Source organism: Typopeltis vanoorti, chromosome 7 (genome assembly GCF_054136105.1).
Source record: "Typopeltis vanoorti isolate ZY-2024b chromosome 7, IOZ_Tvanoo_1.0, whole genome shotgun sequence".
In the NCBI taxonomy this organism is placed as follows: Eukaryota; Metazoa; Arthropoda; class Arachnida; order Uropygi; family Thelyphonidae; genus Typopeltis; species Typopeltis vanoorti.
The window spans coordinates 102,915,915-102,933,238 of NC_143555.1; the positions used below are offsets into that span (position 1 = coordinate 102,915,915).

General features: G+C 37.6%; 1 protein-coding gene across 3 annotated transcripts in view; it reads left to right on the plus strand.

Annotated features, from left to right (window-relative positions):
• Positions 1–8,704: 8,704 nt before the first annotated feature.
• LOC150104923 (uncharacterized) overlaps positions 8,705–17,324 on the plus strand; it is a 431,839-nt gene continuing 423,219 nt past the window's right edge. For all 3 annotated transcript variants that reach the window (XM_090395426.1, XM_090395427.1, XM_090395428.1), the window contains exon 1: positions 8,705–9,070. The gene's annotated coding sequence lies outside the window, so the exon portion shown is untranslated. The remainder of the gene's footprint in view (positions 9,071–17,324) is intronic.

Here is a 17,324-nt window from a genome sequence, read left to right on the forward strand (position 1 = left end):
CAGTTAAAAAAAGAGAGGAGAAAAAACTGCTGGCATTTGAAATGAAATGCTTATGAAAAATAAATAGAGCAAGTTGGATAGAAAAGAAAACAAACATCACAGTCAGACAAGAACTATTTATATAAAAAGACAATAATAGAAAAAAATTAGAAAACAACAACTGAGATGGTTTGGACACACTGTACGCATGGATGCAGACAGACTTCCTAACGTCCTAATGAATACTTTTCCAACTGAAAAAAGAAGACCTGGAAGACCAAGAATTACCTGGCTGAAATTAATAAAGAACATCTCGGGATGCAGAACATATAAGGAACTTTTTCGAACAGCAAGGAATAGAGAAGACTGGAAGATCCTGCTCAAGAGAAGACTCAACCGGTCTTAGACGGAAGAGAAGAAGATCTTATTCCCTAATCAATCAATTTCTGTTCTAGTGAAGTTATAATATATTGACAAACTGGTATAGATCGGTGATAAGCACTTTGAGTACATTAGAATCAATCAGATGGAACACGCATAGATTAACAGATGTATGAGTTATTATATGGGGAGTAAACCCATATACAGCAAGAAATAAAATAAAATAAATCAGCTAACGCCTTTTATTCCCTTATAGCGTAGCGCAATTGGAAGAACGACGGTACGTTGCGCCCTTCAATTGAAAAAGGCCTTAGTTCGATTCTTGTCATGACGGGAGGAATCTTTATATGGACGTTTTTCAATCGAAGGTGAGTTAGCCGATTTCATACGGAGGTAGTAGGATTTTTTCTTCTGGGAAACTCGGGTTTTTCATCCTGCATATAGAAAAATCGGCCCATCAGAACACACGCAATTTACAGACAAAAAAATGCTAGCTGTGGTGATGATAGTGGCCGGTAGATGGTACTGATGTTGATGATTGGTAGTAGAGATTCGGTGGAGTAAGTGGTGGAGACGGAGAGTTGTTGTAAATAGGTGTCCTCCCGCGATGAGTCTTCGGACTCCTTGGAGGTATCACGAATAATAATAATAATAGGGAATAGGCGCCTTTTAACGCTATCTAGCGAGACTGAGTGGGCAGTTCAATCTCCACTGGTAGCCAATCAGAGATTGCCGGCCCATAACTAATCACTATTCTAAGCTGCCACTAATGAAGAGACCAGAAAACAAGTGCTGCCTTCTCTTGGTACCTAACCCTAACAGGATATGTTACTGTCTGAAATAATGTATGCTCTACGGTCGATTTTCTTGAGTTTATGGGACGAAAAGTCCGAGTTTCTGTGAGAAAAAAAAACCACTTTCCCATGCCAAAGGTCGATTAACTCGGGAACAAGACAAAGATAGGCTTAGAAAAAGTACCTCCTGTCGGCGACTAGACTTGAACCTAAGTCCAACTTCGAGTGACCTAGCCCAAAGGATTCAGTCGCCACTTCCACTGATCTACACAGGCTTTACAGTAATAAAAGTACAAATTAATAGACATTAAATCATAACTATCCAAAATCATCACAATAATATCTTGACACATCTTTCACAGATATTCGAAGAAATTTATTGCAAGAAATTGATAAAAATGTGGTGAAGTAGTGAGATACGGAAATAATATCACACAAAATATGAAATAAATAAGTTATTGAGAGCTTTTTTCCCTCTCCAAAGGGAGAAAAAGGCTTTATCTTTTCCATTCCTGGAGAACAAAAGCGTAGTCTAAGCCTTCACTGGATTCATAACAGTGTTCAATGGCATTCGTATCACTAACACGTCTGCACACACACACACACACACACACACACACACACACACACACACACACACACACACACACACACACACACACACACACACACACACACACACACACACACACACACACACACACACACATTCATTGCTGGGAGGAATGAATGCGAGACAATCTCCTGTGAAGTGGAGGCGAATACCATGAAATATATCATGTGACATCTCTGTGATTTCATTTGCTGATGACAAAGAAATGAATACCCATATTCACTTGATCGTTACTAACCATGCAATACTTTTGGATGAATTAAATTAACAGAACATTGATTAGATGGATGATAAAACTCATGATTAGAGGGGAAAGATATTATATTGAGCTATTGCTATGTAGCAATAGCTCAGTGTATTGATTTAATCTGTTGTGAGGCACCTTTTTCAAGCAGTACGTGAAAGATGCATCTGAAGATTAACGAGCAATTGATTGATCATAGCATCAGAAAGGGTTTCATACTTCTTGATGTCATTCACTGTTAGCATACTCATCATTTCCTCTGGTATTACTTTCAACTTGCCCACTCACCACCACTTCTAGTAAGAACAAGTTATCTCATTACTCTCTTTTGCAAGCTACATTCTTATGCCACTTTCGTAAATGCTCTTGGGTGTTTATTTTTACTCTCTTATGATGAATTGAAAGATCTATTCTACATCTGTCCTCTAAAGCCACTTCCCCTACTTACACATATATATATATCATATTTCCTCTTTTTTTTTCCTTGAAAACCTGAACCCATCTGCTTCAATCTCGCCCGATATTCCACACGCATGAGTATTTGAGTTGTCTGCCTCTGAAGTCTATTCGCCGTTTTCACATATCTCTGAAATTCATGTGACTAAATCTCTGCACAGTAATCCACTATGGATCACTGCTGCATAAAGAGAAACAATAACTTCCATATTCCTATTTGTCAATTTCCTTCTCATCATAGGAGTAGTATTTCCTCTGCAACATCCTCTCTGCATATATCACACCCAAATCACCAGCCTAGTCAATTCCCGAATCATAATCCCATTGATATGACTGTGGAATTCAAGTCTGTGAGATTATTGACATCATCGCACAGACTTGAATCCCTCCGTTCCAATGCACAGCGCATGCTTAGTAACATAAAACTGATATCCATTCTCCTTCATCCACATTGAAAAGCTTTTGACTTTGACGAGAACGGACGCATTTTAGATTAATCCTGATTAGATTGCATATAATGTTTTTCTGGTATCTCACATTGCACTGGACCTGAAACAGTTTGATTCGTACTGTCTCCCCCTCTGCATGAAACAGGCAAAAGGTCTAATGGCCGGTAGGCCCCACCCGCTATGAAGACGAGTGGTGGATTTATGGTATTATAGGGAGGTAGGATCTCGATCTGTAGCCAAGTAGATTCTTGACACTCCTTTTCCCTATTTTAGCTCAGTTATCTATAATATTTTGTTGCTGGTAGACACATGTGTTTACGAGATTTGCTAGTGGACCCTCAGAAGTCCACAGCATTATCTGTAATCTACTCAGGACACCTGAGCAATCTCAATTCTTTCTCTATCTGTGCCTTTAAACATTTTTCACCTATTGTTGTCATGGCAAAACCTCTGAATGAGGCCATATTTGAGGAGGTGTACAAGGAATTCCTCAGATTGGGAAAGCTGCTGAGTGACAGCTGGCAGGCGGTAAGTTAAGCTTTTTGATACGCCCCCCCCCCTCTCAGCAGTCACAGAAGACAAAATGGATGATTCAAGTGACGAACACATTACTCAGATGCAATCAAACTTTGTACACTCCCCAAATTTAGAAGCTACATCCCAAGAAAGCATCTATCAGACCTTGGAAACAAATACAGAATTCCAAACAGTCCAAAGAGGAAAATCTCTACCAACACCGAAGAACCCGAAACAACAGGGATTGAAGTACCTAATGCACCTAAAGAAAAGGTACCACCAATTATCTTAAGGGATAAGGATAAATGGATTCCTGTCTCAACAGCCCTCAGGTAACAAAACATCACATTCTCATTGGTCATAAATTTTGATGAGGGAGTTAAAATTTAACCTGCAACAGTCATCGATTATAGACAAATGACTAGATTTATGGACAATACCAATCTTCCATACCACACCTTCACTTTACCCAGCGAAATTAACCTGAAGGTGGTTCTTCGTGGGGTAGCCAAAGGTATCACTCCTGAAGAAGTGATCACTTCTTCAGGACTGCTCAAGATAGGGCCTGTCCCCAGTTAAAATCAGCAGAATGCTCTGGTCGGATAAAAGACCAATGCCTTTGATGCTGGCGGAAATCAGCAATACACAAAAGCAGATCTAAGCTTTTTGATCTGCTTAGAATGTGAACTCAAAATATCAACTGAGCTGCTCAGGAAAAGAACATCTGCAGGAGGACAGTGTCATAGATGCCAAAGGTCTAGGCATGCCCAGAAATTATGGAAGGCAGCCTTCAGGTGCTTGAAGTACGGCAAGGAACACCAAACCATCACATGCACCAAGCCACACTCTACTCCAGCCTGCTGTGCAAACTGCAGAGGACCTCACCCCGCCAACTACAAGGGATGCCTTTCCAATCCAAAAAATCGAGGATCTGCAAAAGTCAAGTTTGCTCCTCCACATAACAATGTTTTAAGCAACCAAGCAGGTCATCCCCCAGTCTGAAACACCCCACCTTCAACCACACAGAAAGGAACAACCATGACCAAAACATTTGCTTAGACTGCACGAACTAAGCCTCCTACCTCTCTCGAGCTAGAAAGATCCACCCTAATATCAGTTTTAATAGCCTCGCATGCCACCATGCTACAGGAATTCAGCAAGACATTCCCCTCACCATCTTCCAGATAGAGACTCCTGCAAGGCACTCAAACCATTATAGCAGCCATCTCATGAGTAAAAAATTCAAACCAAAAGCTCTTAAGGTAATGGCATGGAATGCAAATGGATTGATGAACAAGGTCTTGGAACTTGGAGAATTTGCAATTCGTCTCAGTCCTGATATCATCTTGATTGGTGAAACACATCTAAGACCAGCTAATAACCCAAAAATCCGTGTATACACTATGTACAGAATCGACAGAATTGGCAGAAGAGGTGGAGGCACAGCCATATGTATTAAGAGTTACTTGAATCTCAATACAATAGCCAAGCCCCAAACAGTAAACCTGGAGGTATCCAGTGTGGAGGTACATACCTGCAATGCTGGCAGTCTCAAGATCTATGCTGCTTATAACCCTCCGAGCATTCCTCTGCTGAAAACAGATCTGGACTCCATACTTGGTCCAATTGACTCCATAATAATAGCAGGAGACCTCAACTCAAAACACACAACAGATCTGGACTCCAATACTTGGTCCAATTGACTCCATAATAATAGCAGGAGACCTAAACTCTAAATACACAGCTTAGTACAGCTCTTCATTTAACACCAAATGCCACACACTATTCAATTTTGCAATGCTCAACTCTGTTGTTGTGGCAGGACCTACCGAGTCCACCCACTTCAGCCCTTCAGGTAGCTAGGATATACTAGACATCGTCATCTTTAAAAATATAAGATACCGATTCAAATTGGTATCAGTTAACAAATTATTTTCTTTAGTGCCTAATCTAGGTTCATCAGATCAGTTCTCTCCTCTGCACACATTCATACCATGGGACAAGTTAGCCAAGTTTCTTCCTGATCATATCCGGTGCCCAACATCAGTAAAAAGGAAGAGATAGACTCAGCAGTAAATAACTTAACCCTACAAATTCGGAAAGCAATATAATCAGTCAGGCAATTCACTGTCTTCCACCCAACCAACGGTATCCCAAAGGAAATCATGGAGCTAATCAGAGCAAAAAAATAGAGCCAGAAAGAGATGCCACAATACCAGAGCCCCACAAGACAAACAGTATTGAACAACATAAACAGACAAGTCTGTGAAGCTCTTCAAAAACACAGAAACCATAAATGGGGAACTAAATTGGCTAACATCAATACTGAAGAACATTCTGTTTGGAAATTCTTAAGAGAGATCCGCACCAAAAAGCAACTCATACCCCTATACAAACTAAGAAAGGGACAGTTCACAAAGATAAAGAGAAAGCTGAAGCACTAATAGATAACCTTGAATCTCAGTGCAATCCATCTTATACAAATCTAAATATCAACCATATATACAAGATTCACCGTCATGTTAGGACAACCTTACAACAGAACACTGTTAACTCTGAACATATCACTCCTACAAAATCCGGCAGAAATGATAAATATCATCACCCATCTAAATAGTAAAAAACTCCAGGACCAGATGGCATAACTAATAGAATAGTAAAACTACTTCCAAGAAAGGCCATAGTCCCTCTCCTCAACATTACAAATGCCATTTTTAGATTCCAGCATTTTCCTACTAGATGGAAAACAGCCACCATCATGCCACTGAAAAAGCCAGGAAAAACTCCTCACCTTCCCGAAAGCTATAGACCCATAAGCCTGTTGTCCAGCCTCGGAAAGGTGACAGAGAAAGTGGTCCTCTCAAGATTCCAAGCAGAAACAGATAAGTTAGGAATTTTGCCTAACGAACAGTTTGGCTTCCGAAAGGTCCACAGTACAACTCAACAAGTACATCAGCTGGTAGAAATCATTACTAAAGGCTATAAACTGGAAACTCAATACAGCTGCCATCTTCATCGACGTGGAGAAGGTGTTTGACAAAGTATGGCATCAAGGCCTTCTCTACAAACTGATAAAATTTAACTTGCCAATGAAGTTAATAAAAATAATCCACTCTTACCTGAAAGACGGATATATGTAGGTCAGGGTCGGCGAAACGGTTTCGACCAGACGCAGGGTTTCGGCAGGCGTACCTCAGGGATCTCTTCTGGCCCCTCTCCTGTTCTCAATCTACGTAGCGGACATCCCTCTGAACCCGAGAACAACATTCACTGCATTATACGCAGATGATACTGCATTGATGGCAAGATCTCTGAGCCCAACACTGGCAACTAGAAGACTTCAAACCAGCATACACATTTTAGAAAAGTGGATGGCAGATTGGAGGATCCAAGTTAACCCCCAGAAAAGCTCAGCCATACTGTTTACTAGAAAGAAAATCCACAGCATGGAGGACATTTATTTATTGGGAGTAAAGATTCCATGGTAGACTGAAGTTAAATATTTTGGAGTGATTCTTGATAGTAAACTCCTATTTAACAAACTTATAAGTTATTACCGCGAAGACATCCAAAGTCTTAGCACAGCTCTACCCTATGATCAACAGACAAAGTAAACTGGACACACAAATGAAATTAATAATTTACAAGATGGTAATTCGACCGGTCATTGCTTACGCATCCCCTGCATGAAGCCACACCACAAATACAAACATTCTGAAACTTCAGAGATTACAGAATAAGTGCCTGAAAATGATTCTAGATGCCTCTTGGTTTATTAGAAACTCCCAGATCCATAAAGAAATTATTATCCCTTATATCTCTTCCCTCTCCTCGATCTAGCTGAGAAGTTCTTTACCAAGACAAGCAACCATCTAAACCCGTAAATCAAGGAAGCTTTGGAATATAATGAAGCATAAAGTTACAAATATAAAAGACCAAAATCTATCTTAAGTTCAGCAGAACACAGCTAATCAGAGGCGTAGCTAGAGGGGGGGGGGGAGGTCCGCCACAGACGGCACTCTGAACCTTTTTGAAGTTTTGCAGTTAATTCTAAAATACAGTCTCGAGAACTCATTTCCAAATATTGTAATACTACTGCGAATTTTCCTCACAATCGCTGTAACTGTTGTTAGTTGTGAGAGGAGTTTTTCTAAATAAAATTGATTAAGAATTACCTACATTACTATGAAATAGACAATGTCATCGACGATTTTGCTAATAGAAAAGCAAGAAAAATAACATTTTAGAATGTTGAAATTAAAGTTTTACTTCAAAAATAAACATAGTGTTTTAATTTAAATCCTTATACCTCGTTTTGCCTTTCTGTAGTATTTTTGATGTGTATTGAGAGGACGGCAAAAGTTCTTGCTACATTTCACTGCCCTCAATGGGCGAGCATATTGTTCACAAACACTCCATTCAAAGTTCCATCATTACAGACAAAGGGGAATATGAAAAGCAATTTTGCTTCACCCATCTAGCCAGAAATGTTATTCGTCTTCATTCACACTACTCATCTCTTTAAGTCATTCTGAAGCGATAGTATGACAGAAGAGCCATTTCTTAATTGCTCTTCGTAACTTTTCATCATGAGCAAACAAATGTATTTCTTCTTTTAGACCACACACACAAATCGGCCTTTCAGAACACACGCAATTTACAGACAAAAAACACTAGTTGTGGTGGGCGGTAGATGGTGTTGATGGAGATGATTCGTAGTAGAGGTTCGGTGTAGTGGTTGAGACAGTTGTAGGTATCCTCCCGCGATGAGTCTTCGGACTACTTGGAGGTATCAGGAATAATTTAAATAGCAGTGACTCAGGCACAGTGCCACTTTCTTTGACTCTGTTCCTCTTCTTTAATATATATCTCATATATGTTTTTCATTCATGTGGCTGGCTAGCTTATTACTTACACCCAACTGTCCTAATTTATATAAGAGCTTACTGTTGCAAGTCATGTCAAAGGTTTCCGAAAAGCCTAGTAATCATAGTAACTGGTTGGCTACCTTTATTTTTTTAGCTTTGCCATCGGGAAGTTGAACTGTCGTATCGTTTTCAGCGTAACAATCATAAATTTATACCATTTTAGCAATTTCTTATTATTTATTTATCTATTTTTGAAGTCAGCGAAATAAGCAAATAACTTGATCATTGAAAAATAATAATAACAAATAAAGACATGATTGCTCTTTTCTTGGGGGCGTTAACGTACAAGTTTTAACTACTATACATCTGTTTGCAAAATAAGAATAACATGTATGAGTGCAGGCTGTACGTGTTGCATGCGTGATGTCAATAGTGCTTATTTCATTTTTTTATATTATATTTAAAGTTTTAAACAATCACTCTTATGATGCAGTATTTTTTTTAAGTGATATATTTTGTCCACCGGGAGCTAGAGTTTCAGTTAGCCGTCGCCTGTAATGAATAGGGCATTATGTCGTAACTCACTAAAAAGAAGTTGTTTCATTGCGCTGTGTTAACTGTTACATGGCCACCAACTGTCTTACACAGAAATTATGATTGTTGTCCCTCTATATGAAAAAAAAAATTAAATGACAGTTTATAGTTATAGTATGTAAAATTTTTTGAAGCTGGATAGTTTGGAACCTGAAGCATTGTATGTTCATATTGAGGTAAAGCGTGAGTTTTGTCTGCTCGAAAAAAAAATGAGAACAAAAGTTTAAGTTTTTTTTTCTTTTTAATTCTTAATTTACGTATTTTCTGTTTGTTGTCCATTGTGAAATCCCTTTTATTTCATTAGTGAATGTTAAAAACATGTTTTATTTTTTGTTGTTGTTGTTGTTGCTTTAATAAAAGAATGATAACATCTTAGTGTGATTTTGGTATTTTTTCGGTTTTCGTGGCAGCAAATATTCGCGCTGAGTTTTCAAAGGGGAAAAAAATAATATGTATCGGCTATCGTTATTGCTATAGGTCTATATTTTCTTTGCAGATGTGTAATGTCGGTTGCCATTTGAATATATATAAATTATTTGTTTTGATAATATTTATTTAAGAATACTAAGAATTTTATGAATCTGAACTGCATTTAGCGATTTCTTCTGTGATGGATAGTCAGGAGATGACCAAATAAGATGTATTTGAATAAAATTGTGACCAACAAATAACGTAATTAAGTTTTAAATGCGAAATTATTTCTGACACAAACGAATTTATAGAACAAGTTAATACTAAATTAACTTCATTGAGAAAGGATTTGAACAAAAATGAACAAATGTTATTTTATTGCAAACTATTGAAATAAAAGGACACCTGTTTGAAATAGGAAAACTGTTATTCATTGGGTGATAAATACCATTACATTTGGTTAAATTAATTTCTTTGTCCATTATAATGATATTCCAGCAAAAATGATTTATTTTAATGTTTAAAAGATAAAAGTAAAATGATGGGATATCAGCTGGCATTTCTACTATGAGAATGTGGAAGTAAAGAACTGGTAATGTCTTGAACTAGACTTTTAAGTGTCAGCCCTGGCAGAGTTCCAAGAGAATAGAAAAGGGACAAAATAATTCCTTTGCATGAAGGAAATTCTAAGACTACTGTAGTAAATTATAGATCATTTGGTATCCCAGGAGTGGTGGTAAAAGTACTGGAAAAATTTGTCAAAAAAAGAATTTAATAATGGGCAGATAAGAATGTGATACTCTAAGGGGAAGGGTTATGTCATTTTAGTAATATATTAATTTTTAGAATAGTGACAGTTCAGTTGAATGAAGGAAATTGTTGCATGATGATTCAGCTGGTTTTTGTAAAGGTATTTGACAGAATAGCACGTGAAACTCTGTTACACAAATTAGAACAAATGGGGATGGATATGACTCTATGGTCATGAATATGGTTATGTGAATAACCATAATCCAGGAGAATGCAGGTGACTGGTGGTGTGCTGCTAGGTTCTGTGCTAGGACTACCGCTGTTTAATTTGTACATAAAGAAAATATTCAGTTGTTTGCTGATGATGCAAAGTTGGGTAGAGTAATAATTAATCAAGGTGATGTGAAGAGCTTGCAGGATGATTTAAATAGGCTGATGGTATGAGCAAAACATACCATCAAAGATAACAAATGTCAGTTTAATATGGAGGAATGTAAAATTATGCATTTCGGAATAAATCAATTGCAGGCTGTGTACCACATTGATGGAACAGTACTCCAGGAAATAGATGGAGCTAGGTATCTGGGGATGGTAGTAGATAGAAAGTTGAAGCTTAGATTGCTAAGGTTGCCAAGGTAACCCATAGATTTACTTGACTGCCAATTCAATGGGCTACCATACAATTGGTAGCCAAGCAATGACAAGTAGAGATAAGCAATTTGTTATTCCTCTTTATAAAGCCTTATTACTGTGAAGGTTTCTTGGGGATGATGTGGTGGAGAGGATTCATAGGTGAGTGGTCTGTGGAATGAACCCTATAAGGATAGATCGAAGGTGTGTGGATTGCAGAAGTTGGTTGATATGCAAAAAAAGGAAAGGATATGATTAAAACATTTAAGTTACTTAAAGGGTTTTATAGGATTGATACAGGGGAAAATGTTTCAGCAGTTGACTAGAGGAAGCAGATCAAGTGGCCATCTCCCTGGAAGTTGAGTAAGAGTGTGTTAGTGGGGGGAGTTGAGGATTAGATTTTTTGCCTGGAGAGTTGTGAATGAATGAATGATTGAAATAGGTTGCCAGTTAGTTGCGAGTGCTTTGTCTATTAATGAGTTCGAGATTTATGATGGATTGTGCAGATAGTTTGGGTCTCCCACGATGAGTCTTCAGACTCCACAGAGGCACCAATACAATAATAATTTTGGAATACTGGCAAAGGAGGATAGATTGAAAGCCTGTTGTGAAATCTGAGCTTGATGTGTAAATGACTAAGGAGTGATATGATTGAGATCTTTAAGATGCTGAGAGGTCTTCATTGGTTGGATATGGGAGAGAATTTTCAGATGGCAGAAGCAGAACAAGGAGAAGGGACAAGGGCTAGGAAAACATTCCTGGGAGTTGTGTAAGAGAGTGAATAACAGTGAGTGAAAAGCAGCTTTTTCTCACAGAATGATGAATGAGGGAAGTTATGTGAATATATTGTGAATGCTAAGAGTGTGAATTAATTTAATATTATATATTGCAAGCAAAGTGATCCCTTTATGATGTAGATGTGGGCTCTGTAAAGGTTTTTTGTAATATTTAATGTAGAAACTTCTCTTCTGATGAGTCTTTGACTCCAGGACAATTCTTACAATGATAATAACATTTCTATTGATCTCTTTCTCTGTACGTCTATTGGAGGTGCTATTTGTGTATACTCCATAGCACAGTTGCAAGGCTGTCATTTGGCTGGACTTATGGTTCAAAGAGCATGTAGAACTTTAATGAAGATGTTTCAGTTTAATGAGTTATCAGGTCTCATATTAGGTCATACAGAAATGGCAGCCCCCCCCCCCCCCTGGAAAGTTTTGTTTTTCATCTAAAATAAAATACATAAAAATAAATTGGCCAAAGAACACAATTAATAGATATATAATGGTCTATTATAGCCAAGGCCATAGTTTGCTATAGCTATAATTATAGTGAATCCAATTCAACTTGTGCCAGATACTCTCAAAAGAGTGATGGTAAATAATGATTAAAAAGAAAAATTGCTTATTTTTGGTTTGTTAGATGAGAGGGGTAAAAACTACTATTTGGCCAAAATTTTGCTTCAGCAATGAATACTATTTCAAGATTGAAAGAAGAGGGAGTGGTTAGATGATTTGAAGGAATGCACTGGCTTTATTTATTATTTTTTATTATTTACTTTTCAGTTTTCTACCAAGAAACATAACTCTGTCTAGAATGACAATAACATGAACCCCCACAAATTATCCAAATTCATAATCTATATCTGGATATAAATGTATCTATCTGATGTGTTGAAGATTATATTATACTTGACAAGTTATTATTTTTTGTTTTGTTTGTTTTAAGCCTTTTATCCAAGTGCAAGCAAACAACATTTGCACAGTAAGCATCTTCACAACTTCGTGTCATGAAGATGCTTCTTGTGTGTACTTGTATGTAGAAGCTATTGGCATGACCATGTCAATAGCCAAAGAGTAACTATTTTTTGAAGATTGCTATTCCACATATTTCTTCCATAAAATTAAAAAAAAAAATAAGGTGAATTTCATAGTTTAGGTTTTTCTCTTTATTATCTTTTTATTGTACCCTGAAGTCAGTGGCCTCTATATACAAGTAAACTAGCCAACGAAGCTTGAAGTGTAAACTTTGTTTACTTATGCTTGAATAAAGGATTGAAACAAGAATACAATTTCTTGTCAAGCATAATGAACTCGCCAAGCAAAAAAAACTTTCTATAATTATCTCTGATCAAGAATATTTTAATATGTTAATATATAATTTTATTACTTGTACATGGAAAATATATGAAATCTATTTTCCACATACAAGTGGAAAATAGATTTCACTCTAAAATAGATTTTAATGGTCCTGGGGAGAACCATTAAAAAGGTTCTCCCCAGGACCTTTTTAATGGACAAACCGCCTGGCTGGTTTTACTGACCGCTCAGCTAATGTTGTGAATTGATATGGCTAAATAATGAGCAAGAATGAAAAAATAATTTTTGTATGCCCGTTTAATGTTTCATTCCACCCGGCTGGTAAAAAACTCTGGGGAGAACACTGGAAATGAACTGATTTAACCTCAGTATCGTCCTGGGTTCAGCCTCTACTGATGAGACCACAAATGTCAAAACAGCTAGTTTTTCTAAAAGTAAAAAACCTTTCACGAATTAATTTTTATACTTCTTGGTTGGAAAACTAAAGCACACTTAAAGTAAAATCAAAATCACAACTTCGCACAAGTTGCAAAGCCTGAGATGAATTAACTTAATGCTGGAATAATAATATAATAAAAACAAGCAGTAGGTGAATCATATAGAGACTAATCACTGCTGTGACCAAACCAATATACACATACTACAAAACTCATTACCTACATGATTGATGGCTTTCTTCTACAAGGGAAGGAAGCTTCTTTTAATCTTAGTCTGCTAAGCTTTACTAGTTCTCTTTCTGATATGATGCCTTTCTTTTAAGCATTACATGGTGATCTGCATTCATGTTGATAAAATTATGGAGACTACTGTTACCATGTTAAGAATAACTTTAATTTCCTGATGTTTGACCTTTATGTTTAGGTCAGCAGAGTATATACATTTTTAGACACGGATAGGTACATTACATTTCAAATTGCAAAAAAGCTGTAAAAAAAAAAAGAGCATTGTGAAAGCACTATAAACAACAAGGTGATCAGCATGCCATTGAGCAATATAAAGCACAAGCAAGAAGGATAACTAGTATGGTAAGGAAGACAAAATCAGATTACGAAAGAAAATTAGCTAGGCAGTCCAAAGAAATCCAAAAGAGTTTTTTCACTACATAGCAAATAAGAGAAAGAATGTTGAAAGTTTATTTTTCACTTGGTTAGAGTATAATAAAATTAGTTTAATCTTTTATCCAAGTGTGAGCAAACAAAGTTTGCGCCTGAAAGTATCTTCAGGCTGGGGTAAGGTGGTACAACACCAGGGCAACTCGTTGCAAAGGTGGAGCGAGCTACCAACACTCCTATCTCAGTATCGCCTATAATGCAAAACACATCACCTTGCGGATATGTCTAATGTTATGCATTAAGGGAAGGGCCACTACCCAGACTAGTTTCGACCTTTATTGAGGTCTCTTCAGTGGGAGCCAGGCCCAAGTGGAGATACCAGGCAGAAGCATTAGCAGGTCATCTCTACCTATAAAGGTCGAAACTAGTCTGGGTAGTGACCCTTCCCATAATGCATAACATTAGACATATCCGCAAGGAGATGTGTTCTGCATTATAGGCGATACTGAGATAGGAGTGTTGTACCACCTTACCCCAGTCCTGAAGATACTTTCAGGCGCAAACTTTGTTTGCTCACACTTGGATAAAGGATTAAACTAATTTTACTTTACTCTAACCAAGTGAAAAATAAACTTTCAACATCTTTCTCTAAATCCAGAGTAATTTATTAAAAATGGGTGGCACACCATTTGGCAACTCCTATAGGTAGAGATGACCTGCTAATGCTTCTGCCTGGTATCTCCACTTGGGCCTGGCTCCCACTGAAGAGACCTCAATAAAGGTCGAAACTAGTCTGGGTAGTGGCCCTTCCCTTAATGCATAACATTAGACATATCCGCAAGGAGATGTGTTTTGCATTATGGGAGATACTGAGATAGGAGTGTTAGTAGCTTGCTCCATCTTTGCAAGGAGTTGCCCTGGTGTTGTACCACCTTACCCCAGTCCTGAAGATACTTTCAGGCGCAAACTTTGTTTGCTCACACTTGGATAAAGGATTAAACTAATTTTATTATAAAGAGAAAGAATGATTATGAAAAGGGAAGTGAAAGGGCAGGAAAGTGACAGAAGCAGAATAAATAGTTCAGTTACTAAGTGATCACTTTGCAAGGGTATATCATTCAGGTGGATGATATACCCTTGCAAAGCTGAGTATTTGGAGATACTCAGTATATTGAAAAATATTAATGTGAATACAACATTAGGCCTGGATGCTATGTCAGCTTGTGTGCTATGAGAATGTGGAAGTGAACTGGCAGTGCCTCTGATGAAATTGTTTAAGTCTCAGCTCTGACAAAGTTCCAAAGGAGTGTAAAGAGGGTAAGATAGTTCCATTACATAAAGGTAACTCCAAGACATTAGTAGCAAATTGTAGACCAGTTAATATCTCCAGAGTGGTGATTCAAGTATTGGAAAAGTTGGTTAAAAGTAAAATTCAGGAATGAATAGGAATATGATGCTCTATAGAGCTAAATATTTGTAAATGGTAGGTCCTGCCTCAGTAATTTATTCACATTTTATAATAAGATGACAGCAAAATTGGATAAAGGAAATGGCTACACCATGGTACTACTGGACTTTGCAAAGGCATTTGAATACTGCAAGGAAAACTATTACGTAAGTTGGAGCCAGTGGGAATGGATATGAGGCTGGTGACATGGATAGGGAGGTAGCTGATAGACATCAGAGGGTGGTGTATAGTTGGAGTGGAATCAAGGCAAATGAGGGTGACTAGTGGAGTACCCCAGAGCTCTGTTCTCAGACCACAACTCTTTAATTTGTACATTAATGATATAGCAGAAGATTCGAAGGGGGATATTTAGTTGGCTTATGATGCGAAACTACAGAGGGTAATGGTTGAGTTGGATATCTTGCAGGATGATTTTAATAAATTTGCAGTGTGGGCAAAGGACATTGGTTGTCAATTCAGTATTGTAAAATTTATGGTAATGCGCTTCGGGGTGAAAAGATTACACACTTTGTATCATATTGATGGTACTGGTTTACAGGAAATTGGTGAGGTTAGGGATCTGGGGGGGTGGATAGAGATGGATGATGGATAGAGATTTGAAATTCAGAGGACATATTGCATTAGTTGGCAAAATAACTAAGAGGATTACTTGGATGCTGAAGAACACATTGACAAGTAAAGATAGGCAGGTTATTATCCCTCTTTATAAGGTTAATTCCCCCCAACTGGCCATGACATCTATAAATGTCCAGCTAAATCTGGATACAACTCTGTAATACCCTTGAATAACATGGATAAGAAGAGTGCAATTTGGTCTCACTATTTCATCCACCTTGCCGGTAGGGAGGTTAAGATTCAGCCACATGTTGACTACTGTGCACAGATTTGGTCACCTGAATTTTATGGCGATCAGGAGGTGGTATAGCGAATTCAGAGACGAGTGACCGAACTGGTGACAGGTCTGTGGAATGTTCCCTATGAGGAGAGATTGAGGGTGTTTGGGTTGCAGAGTGCAACTGACAGACAGAGAGGGAATAGGATAGAAACTTATAAGTTACTAAAGGGATTCTATAAGATTAACACAGAAGAAATTTTTCAATACATGGGGAGTTTGGGGAAAACAAGGGGTCACATTTTGAAGTTGTCTAAGAGTGTGGTTAGTAGGGTATGTGAACATGGTTCTTTACTTGGTTCTATCAGATTTAAGATATAAGATTTGCTTCAGGAGTGAATAGGTTTAAGGAGATGTATGATAGGTATTGTGTTAATGGATATAGTGAGTCTTTTGACTCCATGGAGTACCCCTATAAATAATAATAATAATAAATGGTGCCAGAGTAACACTAATCTGATCAGCATTATTCTACTGGCCTAACATCTAGTGTGTGTGTGTGGGGGGTATAAAAGCTGTATCCTATTTTACATGGGTAGAGAACAGTTTCACATTAACCTTTAATACAGCAGTAGTAGTGGCCTAATCAGTATTTTAAAGTGTTGTGGGTTGTTAGTAATATATGGCTAAGATCCTGGAGTACACCCATACTAACCACACTCTTAGACAACTTCAAGATGTGACCCCTTGTTTTCCCCAAACTCCCCATGTATTGAAAAATTTCTATCAATCTTATAGATGAAATAGTTGATGGTATTGACAGTCCTAATTATCACTTAGCCAAGAAACTAGTGTTGACACTGAAGAAGTTAGGTCATTTTCCCCCCCTCCTGTATAAAAAAACATGTAACACTTCATAAGCAAAAGCATCACACTTGACAAAAAGTGATTTATTAGTCAACTTAGACGTATCTGCCCTTTTTATAAATGTTCCAGTCTTCTTTTATAGGACAAATTTTCCCTATATTGCAGCCCTCTTTGCCCATTTATTACATTCTGGTTGTTTTGTGTGGTAATTGTGAAGGAATATTTGTTAGCAGCAATAGTAAACTGTATTCCACAAGTGAAGAAGAGGACACAATTTGGAGTAAAGTGGATGACAAACAATATTAAACAGGAACTGCATGT